The sequence below is a fragment of the Nannobrachium achirus genome (assembly GCF_963921795.1).
Source record: "Nannobrachium achirus genome assembly, chromosome: 12".
In the NCBI taxonomy this organism is placed as follows: domain Eukaryota; kingdom Metazoa; phylum Chordata; class Actinopteri; order Myctophiformes; family Myctophidae; genus Nannobrachium; species Nannobrachium achirus.
The window spans coordinates 25,708,604-25,723,393 of record NC_137832.1 but is presented as its reverse complement, the minus strand read 5'-3'; the positions used below and the strand labels follow the sequence as shown (position 1 = coordinate 25,723,393).

At 39.7% G+C, this 14,790-nt stretch overlaps 1 protein-coding gene across 1 annotated transcript in view; it reads left to right on the top strand.

Moving 5' to 3' along the window:
• Positions 1 to 14,790, top strand: part of zdhhc8b (zDHHC palmitoyltransferase 8b) — a 119,920-nt gene that overhangs the window by 54,634 nt on the left and 50,496 nt on the right. The window lies entirely within an intron of this gene.

Below are 14,790 nucleotides of genomic sequence, written 5' to 3'. Positions count from 1 at the left end.
GCTCTCAGTGTTTTCCTGCCAAGTCATGAAGGGTACACTACAGCGCCACACACACTGGCGATGATGAGATGCTGGCTGTGGGTCCTTCGGAGAGCTTATTGTTAGATGCTGTATATCAGCAGTGCATGCAAGTCAAAAGAATCAACCGGGGGATTCTTGTTCAATCGATTTGGGTGTTCATAGTGCTTGACTTCATCCTATGCAAATGCTCAACAGTTTTGATCATAGTGCCTCAAAGTAGTGCATATTTTACATTGGTAGACAAAGTGGGAATCAAAATATGCTAGTATTTTAATGCCATGATCAACTAGCTACACAGGTACTTTCACAATTTAGGCATTTAACACTTCTATCCAGAGTGACTTATAAAGTGAAAGATCAGAGTAAGTGGCATGAACCCTAGTCAACAAACAAAGTAAATAGAGGGCAAAGAGAGTGAAAAGAGAACTATTAAGTATCTAGGGTAAACCTCAAACATACAGTAGCATCTGTTTAAATCAGTGATTCTCGATCTCAACTTGTAGCCCGCGGCTCACTGGTGGGCCATGAGAATACTGTAACAACATAAATAACAGAAATGTAATGATTTGCTTCATTTGTCACTGTCCAACGCACCTACAGTATATCTTTGGACGAATTGGATATGAGAATATTTTCTTTAAAAAGATTCTTTAAAAACATGGAAAATTATCATAAAAATTAAACAAGCTCTGAAAATGTACGCAGCCCACACATCTGACCATTTGAACAAGTAAGTTGAAGTAACCAATATACATCCATCTAAATAGGCAACAGTAATAATGCAAGGAATAAGGACATAAAATAAGTCATGAATGGTGCACCGAATGGAACCCCTGAGCCTTGCAGTGTTCACATCATTTGTTCCACAGTTCAGTGGAATTCCTCAGTTCAATAGAATTCATGCCATGTTTGCCTAATTTGTTGCAGGCAACATCTTTGTGTGAACATCATGTGAAAGTAATGTATGTCAGAATGGGTCAGGCCAGGCAAAGAAAAGCAGGGCTGTTTTAAAAGCCGCAGAACATTGTCCTTTACCCAGATACTACTCGCCTCTTCTTCCTTTGTGCTGAGTTACTGAGCTGATGTGTATCTCATTGTGCTCTGACAAAAGCCCAAGACCACACAGGTCGTATAAAATTCATATTTATAAAGGTCATCATTCTACCCGAGTGTTTAGCCAGACTACTCCGACTTGGCCCCAGGGGCCTGTTAAACGTATTCCCCCTTTTAATAACGTAACGCATTTAGACCACAGCAATACAATTTATGACTGTGTATTCCCTGGCCTCGCCTCCTGCCTGCAGTAACGGCAAGCAGAGCAGAGATTACAGTCTTTGTATTTTCTGGGCTGCATCGCCAAGACCCATTCATTCTTAGAATAAACTGTTTTCATTAAAGGTTCTCTATAATATTATTTATTACGTACATCTTTTAGAGCCATACTGATATTCAACATATTATGAAGAAACCTACACTACTACTACACTACTAAAACTGGTATGTGTCCATTTTTACAATCTCAAGAGAGTTCACTGTGTGATTTTACTGTGTGGTGTTGTTGAAAATGGCAGTAGCCGGGCTGGGGGTGGTTGGTGCTTGTAATTAGAGCACGCTGAGACTCTCAGCTCGGTGGAGCTCCAGGCCTTTTCTTAATCTTCTCCTTAAGTGTGCTTTTGCCTTGATGGCCCACCACTTGAGGAGTGGGGATGAATCATTTGTGGCTCCTGTCAAAACCAGGCTCTTATCTACGCAGTACACACACCATAATGTCTTGTCATTCACTGTTGAACTGGGTTCTGACAGTGCAGCCTTGGCATCTTCTCAGCTGCTCCAAGAGACCATGAGGTGAAAAAATCGAACCTCTGTTCGAAGTGGAGCTGTGTGTGTGTGTGTGTGTGTGTGTGTGTGTGTGTGTGTGTGTATTGCAGTTGATGCTCAGGGCAGGCTAGACTCAACAGCACCTCTCTGGTCACCCAGGGTTACTACATACAGGCTACATACAGACCCACAGACCCACCCACCCACATACCCACATACCTACACACACGGCCACGTATAGGGTAGCTTGTGTTCCACACAGCTCCAAAAACAAAACAATGGAGTACCCAAAGTAAACTTTCTCTCCTGTGTGCACCCATCCCTCTCTCTCCCCTTCCTACAGCCCTTATGAACCTGTCCAGAACATTTCGTCAACCATTGTCCATTTTTTATTTTAATGACTTGGCACAAACCTGCGCATGCAATAAAGCGTGTGTGCAGGCGCTTTTTTGGTGGGTTCGAAGTATTAGAGTAGGACTGGAATTGCAGGCAGACTACAGAGAAAGTTGATAAACTCCTCAACTCATTACCAAGGTGCATTTAAAAAAGTAAACATACAGTAAGACTTCTTGATGGCAGTATAACCGTTGTCACATTCAAACTCCAGACAATGTCGGAAACAAGAATCAAGTTACCCGTAATTTAGCCCTTTTACGCATTAGTGTTGATTGCGTCGACTAAAACTATGACAAAAATGTTTTACTCGACTGCGTTCTTTTCACTGACGAAAACGAAATACCGGTACTAAGCTGTGATGAATAAAACTGAGACTAAATAAATTGACAATTTCATCAACAAAATAAAAACTAGACTAAAACGTTAGGGAGGGACTAGTGGAGAACAGACTCATTTTATGTTTGGTTGCTCTCAGGTGTTGTGTGCTGAAAATAGCAGATCAACACGCTTGTGGGCTTGTAGATCTGCTATTTTCAGCACACAACCAAGTGTAACTGTCATTACGATGCCATCAAGGCCTGCCAAAATACATTTCAGTTGACTTAATCAACTGTAGATTTAGTCGCCTAAAATCTTATATTTAGTCAACTAAAATTAGACTAAAACTAAAACTTTTCAGGTGACTAAATTATGACTAAAACTAAATTACATTTTATTAAAAAGACTGACTAGCATAGTCTTAGTCTCTCAAGACAAACGTTGGCTCACATAATTTTTAAATGCTTCCGCTTAACAGTCTGTACTTCGGAAGCTCTGTAAAATGAATAGAAAATAAAGTAGAGGTACGTCATTTCCCCACTTCCGTTTAGCCTGCGCAGTCGCGTAAATAATAGTCCTACTGGAAATCAAATAAGACGAAGACTATCTAGCTAGCTGCTTGGCAGACATGGAAATTCAAAAAGATAGTTTAAAAATCATTTTCATGAACACGTACTGTATACCCTTCCAGTCCGAACTTCCTGTTCTACAGTTTTGCCAGGCAGAATTACAGACTCTACAGACAATAGAAGATTGTGGAAGAGATAGTCTGGCTAAAGACAAGAGACTACACAGATCATGACAGATGTGAAAATTAAATGAACTGTTTGTCTCCCATAGATCCACCCATGCATAACGAATTGCTCAAAGGACTGTGTGTAGGCAGGGCAAGGCCATTTTATTTGTATAGCACATTTCAACAAGGCGAATCAATGTGCGTAACACACACCGAAAATCAAGCAATGGACTCAATTATACACAATTATAAAATGACATTAAGATGCATAAAACTAAAGAAGTAAAAATAACAGAATTACAGTGCAGAAAATAAAGTAACTCAAGCAAAGGCAGCTGCAAACAGAAAGGTATTTACTTGTGTTTTAAAAGAAATGGTGGCAGCAGACCTGCAGTTTTCTGTCAGTTTGTTCCAGATATGTGGTGCATAAAAACTAAATGCTGCTTCCCCACGTGTAAATAAAGATCAATCATGACATTGTTGAAATCATAGGGAGTTCACATTCCGAGTCTGCAAAAGTTTCATTTAATGTACAGGAAGGTGGGAATGCAGAGGGTAGAAGTATTAATATTACGTTATTATTCAAAATAAAGACGGGTTTAGAGTTGAAATACACTCCATGACGGTGCCACATGCACAACACAAAAGTATTGATTGGGTCGGGTCGTCGTAGATCTTTGAGAAACGGTATGTTGGCAGAAAGGGATACGCTTGGTTCGCCAGGAAAAAAAGTATTTTCTCTTTAAAGTGATGCCAGACAGTTCACTCTACTTTGCTATATTTAAACACAGAGGGAGAGTTGAGAGTAAGAAGGCTTTGATAATACCATAGAGGCGTTTTGAGTGTCTAGAGCGGTGGACATTCCCTACCACTGTGCCACTAACAGCCTTACAAATGGGCAATTATGAAGCATGGTACAGTAGCTGTACTCTTGCTTTCATGTTAGTTGATTCTTCTTCCTCTTCCCAGATGGAAGGGCGGTAATTGGCCGGGTTCCTACTGAATGTGCAACACTCTAGTCTACATGAATCAAGGCCATTGTTTCTCTGCATACAGAACTACCTTCTCCTGTCCACGAAACAAAAAGAGAGGGACAGACTAGAGTGGAAGGGAGATAGAGAAAGAACGTGAGTGTCAGAAAAATAGCAAGACAGACAAAAAGCGGGAAAAAAATAAGTTCTACAGAGAGACAACTAGAAAGACAAAGTCAGGAAGGTTTGGGATTCCCAGAGTGGATTGGAGAGGATTTGATCCTTTAGATAGAAGCACCTGTTCATCTGGGATTACAAGGAAGCTGCACTCTATTTTGGTCAGCTGGGGATGTTCACTATATCATACCCTGGTGCCTGTGGCTTTTGTGGGTGTCAAAACAGAGCCTCTCTTCTGACTGGTGGTCACAGTGTGGGAAAGTTCCCTTTTTGGGAGACGACACGCACGCGCGCGCACACACACACACACACACACACACACACACACACACACACACACACACACACACACACACACACACACACACACACACACACACACACACACACACACACACACACACACACACACACACAGTAGTAAGTAAGTAAGTAGTGATCTGGTGTCTTTCGGGTATGTTCGTTCCTTGGGACTTTTTATGCTGTGATTTGCAGTCATTATGTGAGGAGAGCTCATCATTTGGGCAGAAGTGCTGGAACTGTGTGGGAAGTGGGAATATATTATATATGGCTTCAAAGCTTAGTGTGAGTCTTCCCTAGACATGACCCATGAAGTCCTCTTAAAAACAATTAATTTACCGTACTTTGATTTGCCTTAAGTGTAGCCCAAAATCTGAAAGAAATAATCCTGTGAGTGGAACATCTCATTTAAATCCCTTTCCAGCAGTTAATTCGTACTGTATAACCTATGTCTGTTCTTAATCAGTGTACTTCTGAGTTGGAATTAAGCTGTGTACTTTACTTCAAGTACTAGTGGCTCTGCATAGTGACCAATAGCAGATCTATTGGCCAGCTTCCAATTAAACAGGTTGTATGCTGTTACAAAGCTTACCTTTTTCAGAATAATTCTCTCTGTATCTCCCTATTGGTAAAAGAAATTGACCTGACATTGATCCTGCCATCACCAAGAAGAACCTCTGCATGCTTAGGTCACAAACAACAATAATTACCTTATTCAAACAGCGGCCTGTTTTGCTCTTATACTTTGATTGCAGGCAATTTGGCAACCTTTGGGATGATTGGTCCAGTCATTGTTGACTTTGGACTATTATTTAATGTGATCAACCATTTTGAAGTTTATTGTTCAATATGTTTAATACTAATTAAATAAGATCAGCAAGCTGAACATTTGGTAGTAATTGGACTAACAATAAAAAAGAAAAAGAAGAAATTCAAAATGAAGGAAAATCTAATTGGTAGTTATTGAGGCAAATGTGTAGACTTGAGTGAGTTAGATGGATGTCTGTAGCAAGTATTGTGTAAATCGTATCGTACCCACGATGGCATTGACTTTCAAAGTTCAACATCCTGACCCTAATTGTAGCACCCCATCAGGCCACATTTGTTGTGCAAGTAATGCAGACAACTTCCAATCATTGGTAAAAACTTCATGTCCTAAACCTCAGCAGGAGGGGGAAAATAATTACCAAAACTTGTAAAGGTTTCATCCCCGGGCTTGATCCCCTAATAATATAATTTTATACACAATCCTGTGATTGGCAGAGAAATAAATGAAAGTCTTCAAGAACGAAACATTCATACAGTTAAACTGGTTATGAATGGTTTCTTTAAATAGCCTTAAAAAGAGAGAGAAAAGAAAGAGAGAAATCCCCAGCGTCCCACCTTCATTGTTTTCAGAGTCTTGCCTGGCCACACCCAGTCAGCCCACTCTGGAGGATTTTTGGCTGGCTTAAAAACAATCTAAATCACAGATGACTCTACTCCACCTATAATTGGGTCAGTGTGTGTATTTATAGCCCAACTCTGGCTCTCTCCTAGCACGTTAAACACAGAGCAGAGTTAGCCCGGCTAAGTGGCCTGGATGCTGGTCCTCTCCTGCTAAACGGCAACATTTGTTTACTCTCATTAAACATCCCTTTTAAAATGTTCAGTTAGTGCATTGTCCAAAATAAAACACGGAACTGTGGGAGTTATCATCACATCTTAGGCCTGAATGGTTTTGAGCAAAACAGCATACAAAGTGCATTCAAATATGCTTTTGCACTTTTTTTGTGTACAGCACATGCAGCACTAACCTACTGCAGAGAGGGACTTTTTTTTATCCATTAATTCTGCATTGCTAGCCTACTCCAGATTGTTATCTATGTTAAGGTGCCTCCACACCGAAAATACTACAGGAGACTTGTTCAAACTGTTCACAGACTGCAAAGAACTGCAAAGAACTGCAAAAAACTAAACACATTGAATTTTCCAGCCGACTGTATGCCGACTGTAATTACTGTACAGTTTTGCGCATGCGCACTGTGTTGCCATATCGTCTCGTTACAAGCGACTTTGATCCTGTTTTCCTATAATGTTGCTAGTTGTGGGTTACTTTTGTTTGGGCATGTTTCTGAATTGCAGTTGCTTATTTGGCCTTGCTTTCGACATTCTTTTAGAAAATAGCTAATGTAATAGAGCTCAATAGGTGAAACTGGATGCTTCTTTAGGCCTTGTTTTCATAGACCTGGTCGCTTGTTTAACTCACAGAATCTGGCAACTCCTCACACCAAAACAACACACATCACTATTACTAGCGTTGCCTTGGAGTTGATTAGTATAGGAAATTGAGAGTTGAGATTGTGAATATGCTATTTAGTTAAAATGTGCAACGGGAAAATGTCTCTGGCTTATTTAGGCTTGGTTTTGCTGCAGCAGTAGCAAACTAATGGTCCATTACAACTCGCTACAATTCACCGATGTCCAGGGGCGACTCTACAAAACTGAGCACGTCCAGTCTTCCAGTTTTCCGTCGATACTGGTCGATAGCGTTCCCAACCCGCTGCCGAAAACCTACCGATGAGCTCCCGTTCAGCAACAGACGTTTTCCGCCGCTATCCGCCGCCGATTCGGCCACGAATCTGTTTGGTTAAAAGTGGCCTTTAGAGTAGAACCACATTAGCATAAGCTAACACAATTTGAATAAACTACCTTATATTTCCAAATAGTTAGTAGCCCAGGGGCAAATAGTCGCCAGGCCCCAAAATACCTGCCGGGGGTCTGACACCATTTTGCGCATCGCATCAAAAGGGTGTAAATAAGTATCACAAATAGCCGCCGGGCAACAATTAACTGCCGAGGGTTCAAACCGATTTTTCTAATTAAATGCCGGGCTACTCTTTGTAAAGATATGGTATTTACGTGATTACTCCTTTTATGGATTTGAGAATCGGTAGGTTCCCGGTTCTGTGCCCACTCCCCCTAGCATGATGCCCCAAGTGTCCATTAGCAAGATACTGAAACAGAACTTCTCCCCACGAGCTGGTTGGTGCCTTGCATGGCTGCCTCCGTTGTCAGTGAGTGAATAGGTGAATTTAAGTTAACGCATACATTATAAATCATCTTGGGAACCACATGAATAGAAAATTCACTTTTTCCTAACCATTTCTCTTGGTAATAGGGAGTCACTGGCGCAAAAGTGCTGCTTTAGTTTACCAAGCAATAGTTGCCATGGTTTGTATAATGTATATCTATAAACCTGCTGGGGCGAGGGTGGTGGTGTACACCGATCCTCTGATTTGTATTGTGGTGCAGTGTGTGGTATATTTGTTACATATTTTATGTTTCTTGTTTTTTATATTTGCTGCAGTACAAATTGCCCATCTTGGGACAAATGACCATTAAAAACTGAAGAGCGTGCGCGCACACACACACACACACACACACACACACACACACACACACACACAAAACAAGCATACAGTGCATTTTATGCTATTTGAAATTGGGAACATAGAGCATTTAAAGAGAAAGCTATCAGAACCATCTATAGCGCTCTGACACACGGTAACACAAAAAGACAGTCAATCAAATCAACAAGTCAACTTTTTTCTCTTCTGATCGCCAAAATAAAAGCCTGGGTTCCCGAGGCTACAAGTCAACTAATAAACAAACTATAGCTGGAATATATACATGCTGTAAGTATTGGGATGGTTAAAACACATTTGCAGGCAAGTTCCTCTTGTAGATAACTAGCCTAACCAGTGTTATAAATATGCATAATTGACTTTATGTTTATTTTTTACATAAATAAATTGTTTTTGCAGTCAGTTTAACTAATTACTTGTTGCTGTCGACGTTACAGAGCGGAGATGCGTTGATCAACGCAGCTGAGCTCCACGATTGAATCTTTGACATCTGACTGTTAGAAATCTTTGTTTCTGGCGATGTAACGTTTCAAAGAGGTAACAATCAAATGAGGCAGTAAATCCTCTATTGCACACGTGTCGTGGTGTAAATCATTGTGTATTTTGTGTTCAGTAATTTAAAGGGATATTCCACTTTCAACAGGGAGCAGTGGAAGGGCCTCTCTCCACATACACACCCATTGTAACTTCAAACTCCATTTTAACCATGACAGATTCATTAAAAACACCCATTATTTTTTTCTGGTGACTCATACTACCCTCCTAATACGTGAGCAGGCCGTGTTTTTTCGATAACTTTTTTCATTTTCTTTTTTTGATAATTATTTGGGAAAATGGAAAAAATGAAATACAAAAAGATAACTATTAAAAATAAATGAAAAAAGTTATTGAAAAAACACAGCCTGCTCACACATTAGGAGGGTAGTATGAGTCACCAGAAAAAATAATGGGTGTTTTTAATGAATCTATCATGGTTAAAATGAAGTTTGAAGTTACAATGGGTGTGTGGGGAGAGGCCCTGGGCCTGGAGGGCCTGGTAACATTTACATCAAATATCTAAATATTCAATCAAGCTAATTAAAAACTGTTCAGGGTATTCATAAAAGCCTGATTAGATGATAAAATTACCAAAAGTTTTTTTGAAAGTGAAATATCCCTTTAAGTAATTTATTCAAGGTTGCATTCCTAATCTTTCAGTAATTGGCAGAGGTAATAGACTGTAGTCATAGACTGTAAATCAAACTGTGTGGGTGTGAGTGAGTGAGTGAGTGAGTGAGTGAGAGAATGAGTGAGAGTTTGGAAATATATTTTGTGGGTTTTTAGTTTTTTAATGAATCCAAACCATTTAATGTGTTTTTATTGCGTTATTACACACACACAGTACATAGTTAGTCACTGTATGTAATAAATAAATTATGGATCTCTAAATCCATAGTTAAAATAAGACAAAGAGCCAAAGGACGTATCTTAGATTGCTGTATTGAAGAGAGACAGACAAGGTAGACAAAACAGTGCGCATATCATCCTAGTGGTATGCTCGATAATCTCTCCCCACCCTAACGGCAGGACAGAGGATTCTCTCTCCTCCAAAATGGAAGTTTAACATGTATATAAAGAGTACAGTTATGACAGTAAGAAGTCGTGGAACTTATTCATTTGTTCCCATATCATAACAAGGAAGTAGTAGGAACTCATTGATTCGTTCCTATATCATAACAAGGAAGTAACAGGAAGAAAGGGACACGTAGTGCTTGGTAATTTTCCACCACTAGTGACTTATATCATAGTATCACAGTATATCAAAACATGATTCTATTCAGGGCATTCAAAGTTATTATGACCTTTAATCAGTTTGCCTGAACCTACAGTATGCGACCAAAATGTGGTCTCTTATACTGTGAGTTCAGTTCATAATAATATCTTATATGGTCATATGAGCTTCATACACCAATAACATAATTATGTATCATAATTTATCCTAACAATCTATCCTTTTAATTTTTGTATGAGGTTCATATGACCTCCATATTAAACATTTTATCAGGGTAATAATAATAATAATATTATGAAGACTTTAATAATATTTAGAAATTCAAATTTTCAAAAAAGGGAACTGTAATAAATCCTTAAAGTTAAAGAAACTTGACACCAAATAAAAATATTTCATCGTTTTTTACAGATGAAATGAAGACAGAATTAAAATTGAATAAACAAATAAGAATAAAGAATAAAGAATGAAAAAAGAAAACCTGTAATAAAAGATGAATTAAAAAAAAGTCGATGATGACGGTGATGACGATGATGAGGATGATGATGATGATGATGATGATGATGATGATGATGATGATGACGACGTGGTGGGGCATTGTAGAGACGTGAGGGAGGAGGACGCAGGATGCAGTTGATGTGGGGCCGGTTCTTCTGGGTCTCGGTCGTCTTCTCAGGTAGTTCCTATACGGGGCAGAGGACTTGGCCAGTTTACTGTTTCCAAACAATTTAGTTCATCATGATAGTGTTTGTACTACACATGGCATCAACAACAGTGCAACTTAGCTCACCGACAAGGCACGATTTTTACATCGTGCCGCTGCGGTTGATTGGCTCGTGCACTGGTCTGGCCGGGCCTCAGGTCGTGGTTCGTCTGCACCCCATCAGTCAGGTGGTTTTCGATGATGACCCGATTCTCCTCCTTCCCCACACTGCAGTCCTCTCTCCGTCACCGTCAGCCCATGTAACAGAAACATTTCAAATTAAGTTTCAAATAAATCTTAAATCGATGAAAAAACAAATTAAATAAATTAAAATCAAATTAAAATTAAAATCAAATCAAAATTTAAATATATTAAACAATTAAAATATATATTAAACACTCCCCTTCTTGTTACAACTTATAGTTGTGACATAAAAGTTAAATAAAATAATTTAAATTGTTTAAATCTTTAATTCATGCACTACAGTACAGTACAGTAGCAGCTTGGGCACAGGGGAGTCAGTGATAAGTAATACGCCCTAAGTGCGAGAAGCGACCTTGTGTCCTTCTCAACAATGGGTTTAATTTGGTTGTTATGGTAACCAGGGACATGACGTTCCCAACAGAGATTTATGGGTAATGGAGTTTTTCAAGACAGGATAGAACTTAAACAAAATACCATAGACAGTAAACAGTCAGAATGTTGTTGAAAATGGAAGAGACAGAGACACTTGTTCCCAAAACAATTCTCTCACACACAGACCATCTGACCTTGAAGGCTCCAGGTGGTTTCTCAGACAGGCACACATACGCACACACCTCAAAAGGCATGAATCACAGTCACACGCACGCTCACGCACGCACTCAGGGAGTGAAAGAGATAAGGGTCAGAGCGACATTTACGCACACACAGGCGCATGCCCGCACTCACACATACATTATTGGGACGGCACACACGCGTTGACGAAGAGAGAGGGGGGGGTGGAGCTCACACATTCCACCTCTAACTCACACGCACATGCATGCACGCACGCACACATACAGTACAGTAAATTCATTCTCACAGAATCACACCCAGAATCCTCCAGGAGGTTTTAAAACTTAACGTTACAACATATTATATTAATTTAGACATCATTAATTTGAGTTAGTTATTCTTAATCTTAAATCTTAACTTTAATTTCTCAGAGAACTTTTAAAGCTTCTTAAAAATATTATTCATTACAGAAAACAGAACTGGTCAGTAACATATAGTCTTAAAGATAAAAATATTGTTTCTCAATTTCCATTGGCTGGGCCAAGCCATGAAAGTGAGAGACCTAAATAAACACAGTATTATCGGTACATAAACAGATAACTGACAAATACTGACCATTCATATGGTCCAGCCATAACAAGCTATAACCACAAACTGACTATGAGCACGGTTTTAATCAGGCTGGCTATAAGCTCACGCCCTAGGTTATAAGCCAAACATATAATGACCATTCATAGGGTCCAGACAAACTGACAAAACAAAAACGACTGTACCGAAAAAAAGTTAAAGTCTGAAAATATCTGTCTCTGCTTCCTCATGGCAATGAGAGGGAGAGAAACCAAACAAGATAAATAGATAAAAATAGAATAGGGATTGTGCACACCTCCCTTAAACTTTCAAAGAAGAAACAAAGAGTTTTACGACCATTCTGTCTAGATAAGGATTAATTTACAACGCGTGTCAAACCAAAACATTATTAGGAGCTTTCGGACTCCTCCAACGGAGAGAGAACATAATTCACAAATCATATTAATTATCATTACATTAACATCGTTAATTCAAAATTCAACAGACACGACGCATTCCGGGGACTTAGTAAATATGTACTTATCTTAATCACTTAGGAATTTGCCGATGCGTGGAAATCCCAGAGCAGCCGGACACGGGGAGCGTCGGTGGAATATCCAGCCTTTCGTCACGGTCCGGTGCTGATGGATGTCCACGCGGTTCCACATTAATCCAAAACTCATAACACTGTTGTCAAATAAAATTCCTTTGTCTGAAAATACAACAATGTAGAGATAAATTCCAATTTTGGCTGGTTCCAGATACGTGTTGAACATTGTTCCACCGGGGGAGAGAAAGTGAACTTTAAATGGCTAACAGCCTGAACACTTTATCCGTCCCTCAGTCGGCCAATGTTGACAAACAGTATCCGTCGCTCGATGGACCAATTAATAATAAATTATGGATCTCTAAATCCATAGTTAAAATAAGACAAAGAGCCAAAGGACGTATCTTAGATTGCTGTATTGAAGAGAGACAGACAAGGTAGACAAAACAGTGCGCATATCATCCTAGTGGTATGCTCGATAATCTCTCCCCACCCTAACGGCAGGACAGAGGATTCTCTCTCCTCCAAAATGGAAGTTTAACATGTATATAAAGAGTACAGTTATGACAGTAAGAAGTCGTGGAACTTATTCATTTGTTCCCATATCATAACAAGGAAGTAGTAGGAACTCATTGATTCGTTCCTATATCATAACAAGGAAGTAACAGGAAGAAAGGGACACGTAGTGCTTGGTAATTTTCCACCACTAGTGACTTATATCATAGTATCACAGTATATCAAAACATGATTCTATTCAGGGCATTCAAAGTTATTATGACCTTTAATCAGTTTGCCTGAACCTACAGTATGCGACCAAAATGTGGTCTCTTATACTGTGAGTTCAGTTCATAATAATATCTTATATGGTCATATGAGCTTCATACACCAATAACATAATTATGTATCATAATTTATCCTAACAGTATGCGTATGGTCATAAGCAATAGCTTTTATCTAGCTTCCAGTTAAAATCTCTTTAGTTGCTTTTAAGGTTTAGTTATCAGACATATTGGGCATGCTGGACCCGTTCTCCATCCAACACATTGTCGGAGGTCTCTCTCTCTCTACAGACCCCCCGCACCACAGGCCCAGTGCAACCACACTGCCTGCACTGTCTATATTTATACCCTGGCAAGCACTGAGTAAAAAGTCTGAATTCTCCAGTGGCTGCATTTGCAGTTAAACCATGTCATCTTCTCTGGGACTGCATTCTAGCTGTAATATAGGTTGATATTGTACGAGTTTTATCTTGTTCAAAAATCATCAGTCTTCATTTCAGCACACTTGCTGCTGTCAATGAAATCCGTTCTCACCAGCAGGAGAGGCTGTGCCCAGAAATCATTTAACAGTTCCATAATGAAATCCCACAAGCCTCAATGCATGCTTATTGTAAAAGCTTGACATAGCAGTCTAGAGTTCACGCTTTATTGAATTAGCAGAGAACTGACATCAAGCAGGCACCCTCCCCTAACTCAATCTGGCCTTTACATTTTGCTCCGCAATTTCATTAGGAATTGCAGTTCTCAGGACCCTGTCAGTGGTACATAAACTCGCAAATGGGATGATGTGAATGCGCCAGGGAAGACTTGCAGTGTTACTCAGTGAAATTCTCTCAATAAGGGAAGCAATTGCACTGCATGCTTTTTAAGTGGATTAATTATATTTTTAGCACTGCTAACAGCAGGGCGACAATGATGGAATTGTGGGTCTGTTCACTTCTATTCACTTTGGTATCATTCTCAATGGCTTGATTCCCTCAGAATTCTTGGTGCACCTTCTTTTCCCACGAGGATAAACTTGCTGGAGAACTTGCCGAATTAATGCTCTACACTACAGTAGCTACCTCCACTAGTGCGAGTGTATGGCTTCTTCTTCCTTCTTCTCTAATTTATCGTCGGTTCAACTTCGTGTAGCCATGCCCTACTGTATGTTAAGAGGCCGGCATCTGAGGGTGGTCTGTATAGGGCAGTGGTTCTCAACCTGTGGGTCGGTCCCCAAATTATTTTGGGGGGTCCCCAGACGATTAACTGAATGTGCAACATTGTTTTCTCACTCAACAGTAAACAAACCAACATAAATTTTAAGTGTATAGACTATTGAGGGTTTATGCACATTTCTAAAGTGACAATTTAAGGACCCTTTAATACCTCTAAAATGACAAATTAAAAATTGGCCAAATTGTCAAAATGAGGGGCAGAAATTGTGAAAATAGCTGATCTACAATACATGCTCACAAAGCTGTGTTATACAAAATGTAATTCCTCAACTCTTAGAGCCCGTCAGGGTGGGGGATCCCCAGTTAAAA